Here is a 14316-nt window from a genome sequence, read left to right on the forward strand (position 1 = left end):
AAAACAAGAAAAGACCTGAGCAACATAAAGTTGAAACAGCAGCCAACAACCACTGAAGAACCACCACCTGTCCCAGCAAGACCTGTCTGGATTCCAAAAGTCGGGGATCTAGTCAGAGAAAAGATCGCGGTAAAGAAGGAATTTGGGCCTTCTTACAGAAAAGCAGTTCCTGTCTTGTCTATCAACGGGACAAGATCAGTTGTACTACCGCCGCTTGCTGGTAAAAAGGAGAACCGAGTTGTATCCATCGACCTGGTAAAACCACAATCATGTGGCCGATAACAAACAGTAGGCCAAGTGGACTCCCGATGAGTAGCAGAACACCAAGGTTTGCTACAAATACAGAGGTCCAAACTAAGAGGCTAATCACATTCGAAACGCCTACAGAACAACAACAAGGACTATGCAACAATGCATTGGAACTCAGACCTCTAACAACCCAAATAAAAACATTTAGTAGAGACACACCAACCTACAATGAAGTAACAAACGAATATGCAAGAAACAGTAATCCTGAAGCAATTAGAACAATTGACAGAACTGCATCCGGCTACTTCATAAACTTCGATGATTCCTCTGAAGACCTAAGTGAATCAAAAACACAGCCATCATCAAAAACCTTTAAAGATAAAGCTACAGAACTTTTGAAACAACTGAAAGAAACATATCTAATTTCTCCATGGATTGAATTCTGGGTGGGCTTTGGTGCATTTATCCTCATACTTTGGCTCATCATAATACTAACTTTGGGACGCTTCATTGAGGGAAAATATGCTAAAATGGACACAGCAAGTCAGAAAATCAACTTGATCCTCAAGCCACACACATCTTCACACGTCGAGAAAAGAGAACTTTCTTCAGTCAACTTCACAGCCAATCCTATACCAGGTGGGGTAGCATGGGACAATACTGACTACGAAATTTATGGTCCGGTTGAAATCCTGAAATATCCACACCAAATTAAGATCTCGTTAAGTGACTTTGTAAAACCAAGCTCATTTGCTGATGATTGGGACTTTGAAAACATAAATGATATGATGTCTGACTTAGTGATGTCTGCTAAATTTACCAAACATGATTATTTGCAGGGTTCGACTAATTATGATAGTATGTACTGTTACAACCACTATGGTAACCATTTTCTACATAAATCTGCACAACCTAGAAATGTTTTAAATTATAATCAATGGGAACATTGTGCGACCCCTCCAAAAGGAAGCTCAAGAACCTTTTACGACAAATATTCATACTTTTCAGGGTTCAACACAAGTAATGCTGAAACATTTTATTTCAAATTGTCAAATAAGACAGGGACAAAGATCATGCTAACAAACACAAAATTGATATATTCAGACTCATTTTTTGAACAAATGAATACTTTTGGTTTTGATTATTGGGACAAAAATGTTGAAGTAAAAAGTGTTTGGGGTACAAAAGAATGGCAAGTACAAGGTATAGAATCATTGTTTAGAGCCTGCATGATCTCAGAACAAATTATATTTTTGAATGACACTGTTCAACAAACCACCTGTCTTGGCTTAGCCAAAATCAAAGACTTAAATAAACCGTCTGTTCCAAAGCCAACAATGGACAGCAATAGCTCAACAGATGAAGAGATAGACGTAAACTATGTATTAAACCAAAACAGAACACATCCTGATTGGAAACAATGGTTGATCTGGCCCACAGATACTAATAACTGTCAAGATAGATTCCTGAACAAAACACAAGGGTTCACATTGACCAGGCCAGACCCTAGATATTCCCAAAGACAACACCCAGGGATAATAACAACCTACAGTGTGGGCAAATTATGCCTTCAATGGCTACAAACTTCCACACTGACAGAAATTAAGCAACACCTAACTTTACTTACTGATGGTGCTGACTTGCGTGATTTCATTATGGGACCGCCCAAACAGCGTCAGAAACGTTTCATAGCAGCCTCTGTATATGCAGCTTACAACGAGGCCTGGAAGGTGACTCAAATTGAGACAGCAGAAAGTATACGGGAAATTGACCGTATTAATTTGGAAAAATCACTTTCTGTAGTGGACAATGGGTTAATGACTGGGTGCTTTCTTTGGACAGCATTGTGTCTTCAGCAATCGACATTTTATCGCAAGACTTACTGTTGTTACAACACAGTCAGTCTCAATTGCGTTCTATTGTACAGCTTGGCTGGACGTTACAAAATCTGCGTTCAGGCTATGTGCCTTGGCGTTTAATCAACACAACGTCACTATTCAATATCTTTAACTTTACTGATAAACAAATCAGTATGGCACAAAAGGGTGCTGATTATACAATCCTGAGCATTGAGAAACTCGAGAGATTACCAGTGACAATGTCAGAACGACCTGTCAGTGAATGGATAATACATGGGATAATTAATATTCCAATATCAACCTTCAGGTTTCAATACTGCCAAAAATATATACAGGCTGGCATGTACGAAAAATTGGGAAAAGGGTACATTAAGACAACATGGAACTTGCCCTATTCACATGCATGTGTTAGTAATAAAGGACAGAAAGTGTTTCTTAGTGGCAATAATTGTGCGATGTCACTAAGCGGTACACTTCTGTGTAATGGAATTAGTTTGCATGGAGCCTGTGAAGGGAACTCAAATAACCTTTCATGTCACCAGCTAGGCACACCTGCAACAGAGATAGAACCGTTTTTTCAAAGACTCTATAATGGGAGTTACATTCTAATTGTGGATCGCAGATGCTGTAGTCTTATGCCCGGGACTCCTTATCTCATAACTACGACTGCGAAGGTCAAGTGCTGTGGACGCTTATTGTTCCCCAGCTCCTTTCCAGACAGGGAGGCAAGGGCATGGCCCAACTTGAAAATTACTTCTATTCGAATAGACACTTTAAGCAGAATGAAAACAGTGCTTCTTCAGACGCCAACCAGGCTCACGTCATCAAAAGAAACGTATGATCTCCTAGTCGCAAGGACGACTGAAGAGATTCACTCATTGTTATCAACTAATTCCCCCATACATTTCGCAGAAATCCTGAATGAAATCTTAAATATTTCTGATACCAGTGGAGTCTCAAAAGTATTTAAGACAGTATTTTCGATGGCATTAACACCATTCAAAGCCATACTGGGTATTTTTCCAGACTTCGTCCATTCGATTTTTGGCGGACTTCCCCTCATTTTGGGACTAATTGCAGGAATTCTATTCTTAGTCCTTCTACTTCGTTATGGCAAACCGTGTCACAGACAAAACACCTGCGACAAGGGTAGAAACAATCCGAGCCATTGGATACCGGGACCGGATATCAAAAATCCTGGGACTAACCCGGCTTAGAGACCTGAACATGACTTGGTTTCTTTCATTTCGACCAATGTGGCATCGATGTGTTTTACCTGTATTAAGGTGCATGCTGTGCGGAGAAGAATGCGTGTTGGACACCTGTCTGACGCTACAATCGGATGCGCCAATGGATGCAGAAACATTGTTGAGCCCAATAAAGGCTCATGCTTTGTGCTGCCCTCAACGGCTGCCAATCCTGATGACGGCATTCGTGGAGACTTCACCGCTACGATTAAGGGGTAGTGAAGTTCAAGATGAAAGCAGCATCGATCAGGTACGACCTTCTGTCAGCAATATTAATCAAAACGTCAATGGAGACAATCATGCGCATGAATGCATGGTTACATCCTTTTCCGAGTTAGTGGAACTCTCACAGGAAGCTGTTGACAGCTTTTTCGACAGTCTAAATGATATGATGTTCTCTCCAGAGCAGAAATAGAGACTTTTGAGCAAGCTAGCACACGGCGTTCCCTGAATTTGGCCTTCAACTTTAATAACAGAATACCATGAACAATTTTCCCTCCAGTTCACGGACAGCAATTTTTTCAGCAGACCCAAAATATTTTTACGATTTTTTCGGGACACTTATCTTCTGCTTAAAGTAAGAACTATTCTTAGAGAACTAAAATTTCTATTTTTAGATGCTTTATAGACATTAGCTGCCCGCTGGTATGTTCATAATTATTTTATTCTGTGATGGAATGGTCTCAAACTTTTTCTTCTGTATTAAGAGCCATTTCATGTGTAATTCTCATATTCGATTAGTAATAATGTATACATATGCTTGATTACTTTGGCATTATTCTACAGCTTGAGTGCATATAATACATGTGACTATTTTTTCGTATATTAGATAAATTCGAAATGCATTATATGTATTTTGGGGTGGTAAGGTATACACAATACTCTACAGTATGTTTTACTATGCCTAGATTCGTAAACATGGCCATAGTTAGCGTGGAGTGGGTGTGATGTATTCCTATAGGTTCTGTATCGATCCCCCTATTCCTGACCCTGTTCTGGTTAACAAGTTAACTAGCAGCCATCCCATGATGCAGAAACCGTTATCTGATTAAGCCACACCACGGCACAGGAACGTGTTATCTGATTATGTCATAACGCTTGCCATCTAATTAGACAAGCGATATTCCTCCAGCCCCTGATAAGGCATACGGAGTTCTCAAAACAAATCAAACCTATGACACCCCGGGAAAAACCCTGCGGCCATTGTTTTGATTTCATCGAGAACTTCAGCAAAAGAATGTGCTAACGACCAAGTCGTATGACATCCTTATTGACGTATCTATGTCCATCCTTACGTCAATCTCGGCACCTTACAGGTATGAATATAACCGGTATTGCCTTAAGCAAACACACGCGGTGGTGACGAGATCGGAGCAGCCAGACTTGCCGAAGCCCAGAGCAGAGCAGACCCCGCTGGCGCAGCCCCGTCTTCCTGACGCGCTGAGAACGAGACGCTGCTTTCTCCTGCCGAGAAATCCAGCTCCGGCGCTTCCGGGTAGCCCTCGCAGGCAGCCTGGAATATCGAGACCAAAGACGAGAGATACCATCCCTCATTCATCCTAAATTCCAGGTACAGAACTGAATAACCCCTCGCAGAGAATTCTTGAGTCAGTCACTTGGCAAAACAAACTTAACTTAAACTGCTACTTTCTATTCCCGCCCACGTATTAGGCTTAGGTCAGGTACACCGGGGTAGGCGTAGTTAGAAACACCAGTTGAGTACGATTAGTCAAATGTATATGTATATATCTATTTTTATCCATTTTAAACCTGCATATGGCTTAGAAACCATATAAATGTTTTTACAGTATTATTTTATACTTCTGCTTTTATTGTATGCACTTTACTTAACCATAAGTATTGCGATAATATCGATCCATTTCTCTTGTACGAGAAAAGAGACTGATCAATAAATAACATCTTTTATTGAACACGCCCGTCTCTTCCTTTTCTCTACAATCTGGTGAGACTAAGAATGCACGTACTGACTGAGTAAAATAAGTTGTCTTTTGTTTTCACACGACTCTAGAGATACACTCTTGATTAGGGGAGAGCAAAGTTGTCATGTTCTATGGTTGAGTCTAATATCGACAATAGAAGACCTAGTTAACGTCTGGTCTAGGCCTATACTATTGAAGGTATTATTCCAGTGCGCAGAGCCTATTGGGATAATAGGAACTACACTACAATTCATTCACTGTTATCAACCAATTCCCCCATACATTTCGCAGAAATACTGAGCGAAATCTTAAATATTTCTGATACAAGCGGAATCGCGAGTGTATTTAAGACAGTGTTTTCGGGAGCTTTAACCCCATTCAAAGCCATCCTGGGTATTTTTCCTGATTTTGTCCATTCCATCTTTGGCGGACTTCCTCTACTTTTGGGACCAGTGGCAGGCATCCTATTTTTGATCCTGTTACTTCGCTATGGCAAACCACGTCACAGACAAGATACCAGCGATAATGGAAGAAACAATCCGAGCTATTGGCTACAGGGACCGCATAACTAAAGTCCTTGGACTAGCACGGCTACGAGATTTGAACATGACTTGGTTTCTTTCATTCAGACCGATGTGGCAAAGTTGTGTTATGCCTGTATTAAGGTGCTTGCTATGCGGCGAAGAATGCGTGTTGGACACCTGTCTGACACTACAATCGGATGTGCCAATGGACGCAGAGACTTTGTTGGGTCCGGTAACGGCTCATGCATTGTGCTGTCCCCAGCGGCTAGCAATCCTGATGACGGCATTCGTGGAGACTTCACCACTACGATTGAAGAGTTGTGAAGTACGAGATGAAAGCAGCATCGATCAGGTACAACCTTCTGTCAGCTATGCTGATCGAAACATCAATGAAGGCAATCATGCTCATGAATGCATGTTACAAAATTTATCCGAGTTAGTGGAACTTTCACAAGAAGCAGTTGACAGTTTTTTCGAAAGTCTCAACAATATGATGTTTTCATCAGAGCAGAAAGAATGACTTTGAGCAAACTAGCACACGGCGTTCCCTACACCCTGTATTTGGCCTTCAACAACAAAAAGAAATTTTCTCACCAGTTTTTGCAGAAAACAAGAAATTTTTTCCCCTTCCATTCCAAAATATTTACGAATTTTTTGGGACACTTATCTTCTGCTTAAAGTAAGACTATTCTTAGAGAACAAAATTTCTATATTTAGCTACTCAAGACACATTAGTTACCCTCCAGCATGTTCACGAGTATTATGATTTTGTGATGAGATGGTCTCGACTTTTTCTTCTGTATTAAGAGCCATTTCATGTGTAATTTCCGCATTTCATTCATGCTTATTTCAAAATATGCGTTTAGATTTAGCATTTATTATACTGCTTGAAGTGCATATAGTAACTATACTCATCTTTTCGTGTATTTCGCATTTCCAAATTTCAATATGCAAATGATTGTATTTTGGGGTGGTTCGGTATACACATGCACTACTAGTATGTTTACTATGTCTAGACTTGTAAATATGGACATAGACTACGTGGAGTGGGTGTGGTGTATTTATTATGGGCACTGTATCGATCCCCCTGTTTCTGACCCTTGTCTGGTTAATAATTAACTAGCAGCCATTCAACTGCACAGAAATCCGTTATCTGATTAGCCACACAACGGCACAGAAGCCCGTTATCTGATTAGGTCATAGCGCATGCCATCTCATTAGGCAAGCACTATTCCTCCAGCCCCCTAATAGGCATACGGTGTTCTCAAAACAAATCAAACCTACCACGATCTGGGAAATCCCCACAGCCATTGTTTTGATTTAGCCGAGAACTTCAGTAAAGAATGTGCGAACGATCAAGTTCGTATGACTTCCTTATTGACGTATTTATGTCCATCCTTACGTCAATCCCGGCACCTTTCAGGTATAAATAATACCGACATTGCCTTAAGCAAACACACGAGGTGGTGACAAGATTGGAGCAGCGAGACTTGCCGAGGAGCCCAGCTGACAGCGAAGCCCACAGACGCTGCCCCTCCTTTCTGACGCGCTGAGAGAGAGAGACGCTGCCTTTTCTCCTGCCGAGAAATCCAGCTCCGGCGCTTCCAAGCAGCCCTCGCAGGCAGCTGGAATATCAAGACCTGAGATAGAGATACCAGCCCTCCAGCCTTCTAAACTCCCAGGTACTGAACTGAATCATCCTTTGGAGAGAATTCTTGAAGCAGACCCTTGGCAAAACAAACTTAACTTAAACTGCTACTTATCTACTCCCGCCACGTATTGGGCTTAGGTCAGGTACATTGGGGTAGGCGTAGTTCGAAGCACCAGTTGAGAATGATTAGTCAATATATATATATGTATGGATCTATTTTATCCATTTTAAGTATCATATGGCTAAGAAACCATATCAATGCTTTTACAGTATTATTTTATAATTCTGTTATTACTGTATGCACTTTACTTAAATCTAAGTATTGCAATAATAGCGATTCATTTCTCTTATACGAGAAAAGAGACTGATCAATAAATAACATCTTTTTATTGAACACGCCCGTCTCTTCCTTTTCTCTACAATCTGGTGAAACTAAGAATGCACTGAACTGACTGAGTAAAATAAGTTGTCTTTTGTTTTCACACGACTCTAGAGATACACTCTTGATTAGGGGAGAGCAAAGTTGTCATGTTCTATGGTTGTCAGAAACTAAATCCCTTCTTGTCTATCCAGGGAGGTTAAACTCCTCCTTGTCTATTCGAGAAAGTTTCTAGTGAACTCTGAGCTAGCTGGCAAACACTAAACTTTAAGTCTAATATCGTCAGTAGAAGACCTAGCTAACCTCTGTCCTACGTCTATACTATTGAAGATATTATTCCAATGCGCAGAGCCTATTGGGATAATAGGAACTACACTACAGCTCCTATCCTGACAGTTTGGGGGTGATTCGTCAAGCGGGGGCCGAAAAAAATTGGGGGTCCCAAAACACATTTTCCCCATGTTAGTCCCCGGGGCTTTGCAAAACTATTTGCGGGGGCTCACGCCCCCCGCATCCCCCTGGGCTTGTGTTTAAAAAAAAAGAATTAGTCTGTGTGGGGGGTGCGACCACCACCTCCCCGGGGCTTTGGAAATGTTGGGAGGGGGGTCCCGCAGGACCCCTCCTGGAGCCCTTGATGGCCCTGGGGACCACCACCCCCCAGGGCCGGCTCCTTCAGTGTCTCGGGGTGCCCACCCAGGGACACTGTAGTTTGCTATGGCAGGGCAGGAGCCTTGCGGCTCCCGCCTTGCCATAGCAAACTTGGTTTGAATTTTGAAAGAGAGAGCAGGAAACCTGCTCTCACTTTCAAAATCCAAACCAAATTACTTTTCCACATGGGGAGCTGCAGCTTAACAGCTCCCCATGTGGAAAAGCAATGCCGGCTCGCGCAGGATGGGGGGAGCCAGATGGGACCGTGGGGGCATTGGGGTTCCCCCCTCGGTCCCCAACGAGGTGGCCAGCGCCCAGGGGATGGGGTCCCCGGGGCCAGAACTGGCCAGGGAGGGGGGCCGACGCAAAGGAGGGCCCCGGGGGATGGGGTTCCCGGGGCTATAAATAGGCTTAGGAGGTGGGCCATGCAGTCCCCATCCAAAAGAATATACCAAAAAAATGCTCATGCCATGGGGATGGGGTCCCCAGGGCCCAAAAAAAGTAAAAAAGAAGGAGGGCTACACAGCCACCTTCCAAACAAATTAATTAAAAAAGATACGTGATCGTGCCTAGGTCCCACCCCCTCATGGAACCACTCTGCAAACATGCCCTGTGGCGCGTTTTAAATTGGGGAATTAAATCCCCTTCACTACTGGGTGTCCCTGGGTGCCAACTAGCCCACCAGGAACCTCCAGTATGTGCCACGGAGCTGCATTGCAGAGATGTGTTCTGAGGCCACGCCCCTTATTACACCTGTCTGCAACGCAGCTCTGTGGTGCTTAATGGAGGTACCTGGTGCGTTAGTTGCAACCCAGGGACCCTCAGGATTCAAGGGGAGTTAGTCCCCCAACTTAAAATGCGCCACGGGCACTGTGGTGAAGGGGGGGTGGGGCCTGATGTGCTCAATTCTGAGGGTCCCTTGTGACCAACTAGCCCACCATGTACTTCCAGCAAGCGCCATGGAGCTGCGCTGCAGAGTGTTGTAAAAAGGGGCGTGGCCTCTGAACACCTCTCTGCGGTGCAGCTCTCTGGCGCATACTGGAAGTACCTGGTGGGCTAGTTGGCCCCCAGGGACCCTCAGGAATGAAGAGGAATTAAATCCCCAAATTAAAAAGCGCCTCAGGGCGTGTTTGCACACATGTCACCTCAGGCCCCTACCCCTTCCTTTACCATTGTGCAAACGCACCCTGTGGCGAGTTGTAATTTGGGGAATGAATTCTCTTTCAATACTGAGGGTCCCTGAGGGCCAACTAGCCCACCAGGTATCTCCAGTATGCGCCAGGAAGCTGCGTTGTAGACAGGTGTTCAGAGGCCACGCCCCTTTTTACAACACTCTGCAACGCAGCTCCGTGGCTCTTACTGGAGGTACCTAGTGGGCTAGTTTGACCCTAGGGACCCTTAGGATTCAAGTGGACTTAATCTCCCAACTTAGAACCACCACTGGGCGTGTTTACACAGTGGTGAAGGGGGGGGACGGGGCCTGAGGTGACATGTGCAAGCACGCCCTTGAAAGCACGCCCTGCGGCGTGTTTTAAGTTGGGGAATTAGTTCCCCTTCAATCCTTGTTATGTTATGTTATGTTAGCGTGAGTTTTATATAGCGCTCAGCTACTCCGAGGAGTGTCCCGGCGCTTCAAACCCAAAGCGGAACAGAGGCAGGCGGCAGATGACAGGCACTACTGAACAGACAACCAGGACTTAAGATCTTTCTTGACGGCTAACAGGTTGGCGTTCCTTCTCAGAGACACTGGCAAGGCATTCCACAATTGTGGCGCCAGGGGTCTGAAAGAACGGCCACCAATGCGTGCTCGCCTAATAACAGGAACAGACGCCAAGGCCAGCGAAGCTGACCTAAGCAATCTGGATGGCTGGTAAAAAGCCAGCCGATTCCTGATGTATTTGGCGCCGGTGTCATGAAGGGCTTTGAAAGCAAGCGTGAGTGCCTTGAAAGCGATTTGTTTTCGAATCGGAAGCCAGTGGAGGGCTTTCAAAAGATCTGAGGCCCTGGCACTCCGAAGAAGGCCAAAAATGGCTCGCGCGGCCGAATTTTGGGAAATTTTCAAGCGTGAAAGAAGATACTCCGGCAGTCCGAGATAAAGCACATTCGCATAATCCAAGTGAGAGCCTGCACTGTAATTTTTCTGTGAGCCTGTGAGAGCAGAGGGAGAAATGTCCTGATCATTTTGAGAAGACCGAAGCATTTTCCAGCCAGGCCGAGAATCTGGGGCTTCAGGGTGAGGCCATTGTCGATCTTCACTCCAAGATTCTTGGCCGTGGATGAAGCAGCTGAAGGAGGGAACATGGCCGAAGGCCACCAAGAGTGCCACCTAGGGTCAGACGGGCAGCCAAAAAAGAGCACCTCGGAATTATCAGAGTTGCACTTGAGGCTGTTAAGCAGGAACCATTCAAACACAGCCCCAAGGCAACTTCGGCTACTCTCACCATTGAAGTTGGAACCCTTCTCACAGGTGAAGAGGAGCTGGGTGTCATCAGCATACAAAACGTTCTGGGCACCATACGACTCCGCCAGTGCCGCCAAGGGGCCAATCCTCAGGGCCAACTATCCCACTAGGTGCTTCCAGTAAGTGACACTGTGCTGCATTGCAGAGAGGTGGTGCAGGCCGTGCCCCGTTTCACACCTCCCGGCAACCGCACTTACTGGAGGTAACTAGTGGGATAGTTTGACGCTAGGGACCCTCAGGATTCAAGGGGACTTAATCTCCCAACTTAAAATGGCCACAGGGCGTGTTTACACAGTGGGGAAAGGTGGGGACGGGGCCTGAGGTGACGTGTGGAAACACGCCCTGTGGTGCGTTTTAAGTTGGGAAAATAATTCCACTTCAATCCTGAGGGCCCCTGAGGGCCAACTAGCCCACCAGGTGCTTCCAGTAAGTTATACTGCTCTGCGTTGCAGAGAGGTGTTGCAGGGCATGCCCCTTTTTACACCTCTCTGCAACAGCGTTTACTGGAGGTACATAGTGGGCTAGTTTGACCTTAGGGATCCTCAGGATTCAAGGGGACTTAATCACCCAACTTAAAACGGCCACAGGGCGTGTTTACACAGTGGGGAAGGGTGAGGACGGGCCTGAGGTGACGTGTGCAAATGCGCCCTGTGGCGCATTTTAAGGGGTAGTTTTAATCCCCCTGCCCTATTATATACTAGGGGCTTACAGAGGAGGTGATGCTAATCACAGGGGGTCCCCAACGCATAGTGTTCCCTAGTGTATGTAACTGTTTTAACTGTATTCTAAGTGTCTTTTAGCATTGCACTGGCTGTAGGACTGGTTAGTCAGACTCAGTTACCACCAGTATCCGTCTGAAAAAGTTGAGGGTACAGGATGATTTTGCAACAAGGCTTCTTTCTGCTCCTCTGTTGGTTCTTTCTGCACATGTCTTGCTTCTGCCTGTACTTTACTTCGTCTTTGAGGACTTCTATTGCAACTTTCTGCATTTCATTTTTTTCTTTCTGTGCGATTTTTCTTTTTTCTTCACATGTCCTAGCTCTGTAGGTATAGTTAGAAATTAGCATTTAAAAACCTTTGAAATTCTCTGAAAAAACCATAGGTTTCAGGCACGTTATAGTTTGGAATTAGCATTTAAAAAACCTTAGAAATTCACTGAAAAAAACATATGTTTCCTGGGCGTAATATTTAGCTGAACATTTCACTCATACAAAACCATAGAAATTCCCCCGTTATAGTTAGTTCAGCTAACTATAATTCGTGCGCCCGCAATGCACTGCTGATGACGTCACATATTACATCACTGATGACATGGTCAGTGATATCACTCATGGCATCACTGATAACTTCTGAAAACCTGAAAGTGTGCTTTTTCAAGTTTGAATATCCGATTGCTACCATGCCTCAGATATGTCTTCACTTCTACGTGTAGTCTGACATGTGTTATGCAGTTGATGACCCTAACTTAAAAACTATAACGTCTATTATACTCCTGCTCAAATCTCATCACAGCTTCTTCTGCATTCAGTCCCAGAAGCTCAGATGACTTCGCTAGGCAGGCATCATGGAGCCACTTGAACATACAGCTTCATACCCAGCTGCCTTGTATAATGAGCAGAAAGTGATCCATGCAGATTCTATTACACACATTTAGAGAGCATGTGGTTTGAAACAAAGGTAACATAGTACCTATAGGCTTCTTTACATGTGTCATATTGACCCTAGAAAGGCACTGACACACTCATTGAGGTCCCTCGAAAGATGCTCACATTCACAAGAGTGGCGTGACAGGAGTCAGCCTTTGATTTTGGGTTAGACCTGGCATTGCAACCTCTGACTCTCTAATGAAAGTGGTAGAGAAAAGTGAGCTTTAAAACATGTTGCTAGATGTATTAACCTTTATCCTAGTCCATATAATTCTCTGCAATGGTACACTGCAAGTAGATCGTACATAGTGAGGTGTATGCTTTAAACTGAAAGCGTACTGCATCAAGTTTGAATGTCTCACTGCTATCATGTCCCAGATATGTCTGCACTTATACGTGTAGTCTGACATGTGTGGTACAGCTGGTGACCCTAACTTAAAAACTATACAGTCTATCATACCACCTCTACAAATTGTGTTACAGCTATGTCAGCATTCAGTTCTAAAAGCACTGATCCTCTAGTTATACAGGCATCAAAGAAGCACTTGAACAGACAGCTTTATACCTGACTGCCCTCTATAATGAGGAGAAAGTGATCCATGCAGCTTCTACTACACACATTTGGAGAGTACGCAGTGTAAAACAGACGTAGTCTATTACCTAAAGGCTTATTGTTTACATATGTCATCTTCTCTCCTAAATGTAAATAAATGTAAATGTGTTGTATTTGTAAAGCGCACGGCTGCCCACGCGACAGGGCGTACCGGCGCTGCACTCATACCGCTGTGGAACCCTTCCTGGTTTTTCCATGTGAAATGTCCACTCCTGGGCACCCCCAAGGTGAAGCCAGGCATCCAAGCACTGCTGGGGCCGTTGTGGAGATTAAGCAAGCTATTGCCCAGAGTCACAGAGTGGGACCCATGATTAGACTAGGCACCGAGGCGAGAATTATCAGGTCCTGGGAAATTGAGTCGAAGAGCCGCTGAGGCAGAAATTGAACCCTGGTCCTGGGCCAGACCTCTTCATCAGGGTCTGCCGCTCTAACCATTGAGCCACGCTTCTCCACGGCACTGACACACTCATTCAGATCTTGAGAAATATGCTGACAGTCACAAAAGTGGCATGAAAGGAATCGGTCATTGATTTTTGAGAGCTCTGCCTCTCTAATGAAGCTGGTAGAGAAAAGTAAGTATTACAACTTGTTCAAGATGTATTATCCCTTATCCTAGTCCATATAAGTCTCTGCAATGGCACATTGCAAGTAGGCCATACTTAGTGGGGTGTGCGGTTTTAAATAAAAGCATACTTTGTCAAATTTGAATATCTGACTGCTACCATGCCTCAGATATGTCTGCACTTCTCTGTGTAGTCTGGCACGTGTGGTGCAGCTGATGACATTAACTTCAAAATTCTACAGTATATTATACTCCTGCACACATTTTGTCAGAGTTACTTCAGCCTCTAGTCCCACAGATCTCTTAGCTAGGCAGGAGTCACGGAAGCACATGAACACACAGCTTTATACAGGGTTGCCCTGTATAATGAACAGCAAGTGATGCATTCAGCTTCTACTAGAGCATGCACAGTGAAACAGATGAAGTCTACTACCTAGGGGCTTCTTTACATGTGTCATCTTGTTACCTAAAGGGCACAGACACACTCATTGAGGCATAGTGAGCTCTACCTCTCTAAGGAAAATAGTAGAGAAAAGT

Source organism: Lissotriton helveticus, chromosome 6 (genome assembly GCF_964261635.1).
Source record: "Lissotriton helveticus chromosome 6, aLisHel1.1, whole genome shotgun sequence".
NCBI classification, from domain to species: Eukaryota; Metazoa; Chordata; class Amphibia; order Caudata; family Salamandridae; genus Lissotriton; species Lissotriton helveticus.